The following is a 7,898-nucleotide window of genomic DNA, read 5'->3' on the forward strand; positions in this document are numbered from 1 at the left end:
ACAGAGTGAGAGAGAGAGAGAGAGAGAGAGAGAGAGAGAGAGAGAAGGATCCCTCTCTTGGTCCATGAGGGACCCCTCATGTCCTCCCCACAGTGAGAAGTGCTAAACCCCATATCACCTCAGAAATCTAGTTTGTCTTCAAAAGATTCTACCTATCTCCCTTGGAAAGTGATTCTAATTTCAGATCGAGGCTTTCCTCTCCAGGGGGCAGTGGTGGGACAAAAAAAGCTATCAGTCTGGGTGTTAACAGCTGAGGGAGGACATGCATTCCCCCCCAACTCTGAACTAGGGATCAAACTCAGGACCTTGTGCTTTTGAGGCAGGCAGCAGAACTACCGAGCTAAAGCCCATTTGTTTATTTATTTACTTTTGTTACCGGGGACTGAACTCAGGACCTTGTGATTGTGAGCAGGCAATGTGCCACTGAGCTAAATCCCCAGCCCTTTTGCTTATTTATTTATTTAGTTAGTTTTGGGGTTTTTTTTTTTTTTTGAGACAAGATCCCACTTTGTACTTCAGCCTGACCTTGAACTCACTGTGTAGCCCAGGCTGGCCTCAAACTCATGGCCATCCTCCTGCCTCAGCCTCCTGAAAGCTGAGATTACAGGCATGCACCGCCACAACCAGTTCCAGGACATGCATTTTTGTGTCCTATGAACCAAGTAAGAGCAGGCTGGAGGAACTTTGAGGGGGAGTTAGTGGATTCAATGTCTCAGGGAGGTAAGAGGAGGGTCAGGCTGGCCACAGCACTTTTATTTGTGGCCTTGTCAAGGGTATGTAAGGGAGAGAAATAGAGGCAAGTGGGGCTTAGTACTTGCCACATAATGGATGATGTGCTGGGTGACCAGGCTAGGGCAGGGGGCATTAGAATTAGGAGACCTGGTTGATTAGCACTGTCCCCTGGGACATTTCATATCCTCTCCAGGTTTGTTTCCTCATCTGCGGTATAGGGTTTACCGCCAGGTGTGGTGGTGAATGCCTGTAATCCCAGCACTCAGGAGGCTGAGGCAGGAGGATCGCTGTGAGTTCTAGGCCCGCCTGGGCTACATAGTGAGATCATGACCAATCTGATCTACACAGTGAGACCCTGTCTCAAAAAACAAAACAAAACAAGGCAAAACAAAGCAAAAAAGCTTGTTTTAGACTATACAAGAAGGTAAGATGATTTTGGTTTGGTTTTGTGAGGACTTTGCGCTAAAAAGGAGTGAGGCTGGTTCAGCTAGGCTGATACTAGTGCAAAAGAACTTGGTAATAATAGGGAGCCAGGCATGGCGGCATACACCTGTGATCCCAGCATTCAGGAGGTGAGGCAGGGGAACTGCGAGTTTAAGGCCAGCCTGGACTACAGTGAGAGAGGGAGGGGAGGGGGCAGGGGTGGGGTGGGGGAGGGAGAGGGAAGAAAAAAGGGAGAAAGAAATGAAGGGAGGGAGGGAAAAGAAAAGAGAAAAACAAATTTGGCAATAATAGGGTTGGCTCCCCCCAGGAAGCAGATAGCAGTACAAATAGCAAAGATAACGCAATGGAAGGCCAATATTTAAGGGATCTAATCCAGAGTCAGAAAAGGCCTAGTAACAGGACGTTCTCGTACACTCTCACACTACTGCTGTTTTTAGGGATGCCTGTGGCCTTTTAGATGTGTCTATGTGCAGAGATACCAGGAGCCATGGTAAAGAGACAGAGTTCACTCCTGAATGAAGAGGCTAGGTAGGGGTGTAGTCAAAGCCCCAGCCAGTTGATTTGAGATTTCAGAGCAAGCTGCAGTATCCATAGAAAATTGGCATGGCAACCACAAGCTGATTCAGATGCTCAATCAGATAGCTTGGGTGCACACAGTGCAGGCTAGAGGGGAATGCTTGCTCCATTTACTGATTCCACAATACTTAAATGCCAGGCCTGACCTGTGGTACATAAAGGGCTACACAATCCTGCCAAACTGGGCTCCCTTTGACTCCTGGACTAGCCAGGCTGAATCTATAGGAACAAGTGGGAAAATAATTGAGGCATTCCAAACGGGGGCATAAAGCAGGCAGAACACATATACGGACCTCTGAAAAGGTATTGTGTATCTTCACAGTTAGACAATCTGCTGCAGAGAATTCAAGGAATGGAATGGATAAAGGGGAGGGGGAAAAGATTAACTATGACCAGATCATGATGGGTCTTGTCTGTTTGTTTGGGGGTGTTTGTTTGTTTGTTTGTTTTGTACCAGGGATCCAACTTCAGGACCTTGTGCTTGTGAGGCAGGTGCAGCACCACTAAGATAAATCTCTGGCCCCACGATGGGTCTTGTGTGTCATTAGGAGGGGTTAATAGACACCCTAGGTACTAGGGAAATCATTAGGAGCTTTGTTTGGTTTTGCAGTAATGGGAATTGAACCCAGGCCTTTCTCACGGAGTTGCATCCTCTTTTTTAACACAGGGTCTCACTAAATTGCCCTGGCTGGGCTTGAATTTGGGATCCTCTTGTCTCAGCCTCCGAGAGTGCCGAGATTGTGAGCATGTACCACCACGCCTGGCACCATTAAGGGTTGTTGAGAAGAGGAGTGACACCCTCAGACTTGTGTGTTTGGCAGCTCACTGACAGTTGCACACGGTGGACTGGAGATTATGAAAGACTAGAGGCATAATGGCCAGTTAAAGAGCTTTTGTGATAGCCCAGGTGGGGCCTGTAGGACTATGACAAGTGGCAGAGAAATAAGAAGCCCCATTCTCCTTTGTCTCACTTCCTACTCCAACCCTCCCCATCCCTACCTCATGCATTCTTTGCTCATGCCCTCTACTCTTTCAAGACTCTGAACCTCTTTGCAGGGAAGGAGAGCCATTCTGTATATAGAATCTACAATAGCTGGGCATGGTGACACACCTATAGTCCTAGTACTTGGGAGGCTGAGGCAGGAGGATCAAGGCCAGCCTTGGCTAAATAGTGAGTTCAAGGCCAGCCTGGAATTCATAGTGAGACCTTGTCTCAAAAAAATAAAGAGGGCCAGGGATGATGCTCAGTAGCGCTGTGCCTGCTTGGCAAGCAGAAGGTCCTGAGTTCAATTTCCTATGAGATGAGAGAGAGAGAGAGAGAGAGAGAGAGAGAGAGAGAGGAGAAATTTTAAAATATAAAACTAAGGGCTGGGGTTGCAACTCAGTGTGGAGGTCCTGAGTTCAATCCCTGGTGAAAAAAAAATCTACGTCAGAATTTTTGTTTATTGGTTTTTGGTTTTTTTTGGTACCAGGGATTAAACTCAGGACCTCATGCTTGCAAGGCAGGTGGCAGCAGCACTGAACTAAATCCCCTGTCCTCTGCATCAGAATTTGATGTCTGGTGTGGTGGGTGGGGGTAGGAAAGCAAAGATAGCAAAGACAACTTGCAGGTTTCCTTCCCCTCCCTTAACTGGCAAACTGCTAGTCCGTTAATTCTGGGCTCACATGTTACTTCCTCTTTGAAGCCTCTGTCTCTGCTTCCTGCACACCAAGCCCCTCAGAGGGAATGAGTGTTCCCCACAACTCTGAATTCCCACAGTACATCATGGTACATGACAACGAGAATGCTTATCATATCATGTGCCAATCAGTTGCATAAACCTAACACGTAGTAGGTGCTTCAACGGGGTGTTGTGGTGCATACTTGTAATCCCAACTAATCAGGAGGTTGAGACAAGAGGATCGTGAATTTGAGGTCAGTCTGGGCAACTTCGTGAGACTGTATTTAAACAGAAAATAAAAAGGGCTGGGAATGCAGCTCAGTGCAAGATGCTGGGTTCAATCCCCATTATCCCCCTCCAAAAAAAACTCCAAATTCACAACATAGCCTGTGGACAAGGGCAGTTAGGAAGAGGGTGTAGGCACAGTAAGCACATGCGAAAGTTCAGGAGTATACAGGCTGTGACTAGAGCAAAGAATGCATGAGATGGGGTGGGGAGGGTTGGAGTAGGAAGTGAGACAAAGGTCTCATATAAGGGTATAGAAGTTTACACAGGAGTTTGAACTCTGTGGTACCAAGTGTAGGAAGACTTCTGACTTGAAACTTAGGCCCCAGGACTAGCTCAGTGGTTCTGGTGCCTGCCTCTCAAGTGCAAGCGCAAGGGCCCAAGTTCGAGAATGCATGAGATGGGGTGGGGAGGGTTGGAGTAGGAAGTGAGACAAAGGTCTCATATAAGGGTATAGAAGTTTACACAGGAGTTTGAACTCTGTGGTACCAAGTGTAGGAAGACTTCTGACTTGAAACTTAGGCCCCAGGACTAGCTCAGTGGTTCTGGTGCCTGCCTCTCAAGTGCAAGCGCAAGGGCCCAAGTTCGAGACAGGTTGAGGCACAAGGATTGCAAGTTCAAACTCAGCCTGGGTGAAGGCCCTGGGTTCAACCTAGTCCTGAGGGGGCGAAAGAGAAAGAAAGAATATGGACCCACTTCCTGAGCTGGATTGTGGCTTACTGGTAGAGCACTTGCCTAGCGTGTACAAAGCCCTGGGTTCCACCCTAGTACTGCAAATGAACAAACAAAAAAATGGTGTACTTTCTACCTGTGTGACATTAGCCATGTTACTTGGCCACTCTGTGCTTCAGTTGCCACATCTGTAAAGCAGGGATAATTACAATATTTGTGTCACAGGGCTGCAGCACAGATTAAATGTGTTAACTAAACTGAGCGTGCTGCTATAGTACCCACCTGTAATCGTAGCACTCTGAGAAACTAAAGCAAGAAGATTGCAAATTTGAGCCCAACCGGGGCAGTTTATCAATTTAATGAGACTCTGTCTCCAAATCAAAAGTAAAAAAAGTAGTTGAGTGTGGTGGTGGCATGCCTTGTACTCCCAGCACTCTCAAACTTGAGCCCAGCATGGACTCAATAATGACCTAGCAAGACCTGTATCAAAGCAAATTTTAAAAGGGGGGGAGATAACTAGAAAAAAATGAGTCAAAGATTTTCAAGACAGAAATGATAAGTAGAAAAAAAAATTATAAGTAAATGGCACAGTGGTGCATCCCGTAATCCCAGCCCCGAGGAGGCTGAGGCAGAAGGTTCACCAGGAGAGAAACTGAAGACCAGCCTGAGCTACATAGTGAGACTCTATCTCAAAAAGAAAAGAAAAAGAGCCAGGTGTGGAAGTGAACACCTGTAATCCCAGCACTCAGAAGTATGACTGTCCAGGCCCGTGAGCTGAAAGGGGATCCGTTCAGGTGAGATTCCCAGAGAAACGAATGTGTGGAGCAGACATCACCAGAAAGCAGGAGCCAAACTAATTTCCAGCATCAGGGCAGCTTCAGAGCGTGAGAGTTGGAGCTGCAGCTGCGGAGCTCAAGAGCTGGGTGTCCTTTTTTATCAGCTTTTCTGAGACACACTTAGACAAAACAACCAGGCGACTTTGCATAGCTTGTGCGGCATGTGTGTGGTCGTCCGTGCTGACTTGTTACAACAAAGTCTGTGATGCGCCTGCACCAGACGACAGACTTTGTGTCCTCAGACACCGGGCTTTGACACATCTGCCAGCGGCCCCGTACAGGAGGATCACGAGTTGGAGGTTAGCTGGATTACATCGAGACCTTGTCTCAAGCAAGAAAGAAAGAAAGAAAAAGAGAGGGAGGAGGGAGGAAGGAAAAGAAGTATTTGAAGAGATGAAAATGTTGATTACATTGATTTGCTAACTACATGTTGTCACATTATGATACATCACATGTACCAATTATTATACTATATCCCATAAATATGTACAAATATGAGGTGTTAATTTAAAAAAGAAAAGATTATTTAAGTGGATGAAAAGAATGAAGCACCCAATGTGTGCCAGATTTGGTGCTAAACTAAGTACATAATCTCAGTACTGATAAGGTAGCTATATTTTTCTAACTCCTATAGACAAGCAAATAGGGGCTCAGAGAGGTTAAGTAATACATCCACAGGCTGCACAGTTTAAAATTGCAGAGCTGGATCAAAGATCTAAATATTGCCGGGCGTGGTGGCGCACGCCTGAAATCCCAGCACTCGGGAGGCTGAGGCAGGACGATCTCTGTGAGTTCAAGACCAGCCTGGGCTACATAGTGAGCTCCAGGTCAGTTTCAATGACATAGTGAGACCCTGTCTCCAAAAAAAAAATCTAAATATTAAAACAGAAACCCTTACTCTGATGGAAGATAGAACAAGTAGAACTCTCAAAAGCATTGATGTAGGCAAAGACTATGAACAAAACCTTGGTCACACAGGGACTATCACAAAGAATCAACAACTGGGGGACTGGGGATTTAGCTCAGTGGTTCCACCACCTGCCTCCTTGCAATCAGAAGTTCTCGAGTTCGATCCTGGGTACAAAACAAAAACACAACTAGGATCTAATTTCATTTAAAAGCTTTTGCACAGCAAGAAAAACCACCAACAGAGTGAAGAGACAACGAACGATGTGGGGAAAAAAATTTGCCAGCTGTTCCTCAGACAAAAGACTAATATCTACAATATATAAAGAACTCAAAGAAATCAGACCCCCCCCAATTTAAAGACCCAATCCAAAAATGGGCATCTGAAATGGACATTTTTCAGATAAAGTGGAGACAACAAAGAAATATATGAAAATATGTTCAACATCACTGATCATTCCAGGGATGCCAAATTAAAACAACACTGAGATTCCACCTCACTCCAGAAAGAATGGCTGCTATCGAGAAATCAAGCAATAACAATGTTGGCAGGGCTGTGGGGAAAGAGGAACGCTTCTCCACTGTTGGTGGGAGTGAGCAACCATTGTGGGAATCGGTGTGGAGATTCCTCAAAGAACTAAAACTGGAGGTTCCATTCGACATAGCTATTCTCCTTGGTATCTTCCCCCCCAAATTAAAAGCATCATACACAGCAATATATGCACACCCATGTTTATAGTGGCACAGTGTATAATAGCTAAATCTTGGAAACAGTCCAAATGCTCATCAACCTATGAAGATATAAAGATGTGGTTTTTTTAATACAACGGAGTACTACTCTGCCATAAAGAAGGATGAGCTTGAGACATTTATAGCTAAATGGATGGACCATGAAACATATCCTTAAGTGAAATAAATTGGACACTCATGTTTAAATAATACGTTCTCTGGTATGAGAAACCAAAAGTGTAAATAAGGAAATGTACAGTAGACACTGGGGACTGGGAAGAAAATACTCAAATGAGAAGGCGAATGGGGAGAGCAGAGGGAGAAAGGAAAAAAGAGAAAAAAAATCAAAGGAAAAATAAAAATGACACCTTTGTATATAAGGAGGAGATGGGGAAAAAAGAAACAAGATATATCATGTACTGGTACAAATTCCCTATGATGAATGTCATTATTATATATATCTAAAATGTACCAATAAATGTTTTGCTAAAATTTTTTAAAATTAATATTTTTAAGGGCTGGGATTTAGCTCAATGGTTTTGCTGCCTGCCTCGCAAGCTCAAAGGCCTAAGTTCAATCCCTGGTACCAAAAAATAAATAAAATAAAAATTTAAAAACCTAATAACTAAGAACTAAACTTAGAACTAAGCCAATCATTGTGGCATATAACTGTAATCCAAGCACTTGGGAAGCTGAGGTAGGAGAACCATGAGTTTGGAGCCAGTCTAGGCTATATAAGACCTTGTTTTTAAACAAACAGACAAAACAAAACCACCTGCTAAGCTAGTATTAAAACTTAGCAAGATCCATCTCAAAAATACAAAGTAAAAAAAAGGAATTGGGGATAAAGTTCAGGAATTGTGGATGGGGAAAGGAGAAAACAAATTTAATAGCCTGAACTACATAGCAAACCCCTGTCTCAAAGAAGAAAGAGGGCTGGGGATTTAGCTCAGTGGCACTGCGCCTGCCTCACAAGTGCAAGGTCCAGAGTTTGATCCCTGGTACTAGAAAAAAAATTTTTTTGAAAAAAGAAAGGAAGGAAGAGAGGGAGAGGGAG

Source organism: Fukomys damarensis, unplaced genomic scaffold (genome assembly GCF_012274545.1).
Source record: "Fukomys damarensis isolate Sample0158 unplaced genomic scaffold, DMR_v1.0_HiC HiC_scaffold_39, whole genome shotgun sequence".
Lineage (NCBI taxonomy): Eukaryota > Metazoa > Chordata > Mammalia > Rodentia > Bathyergidae > Fukomys > Fukomys damarensis.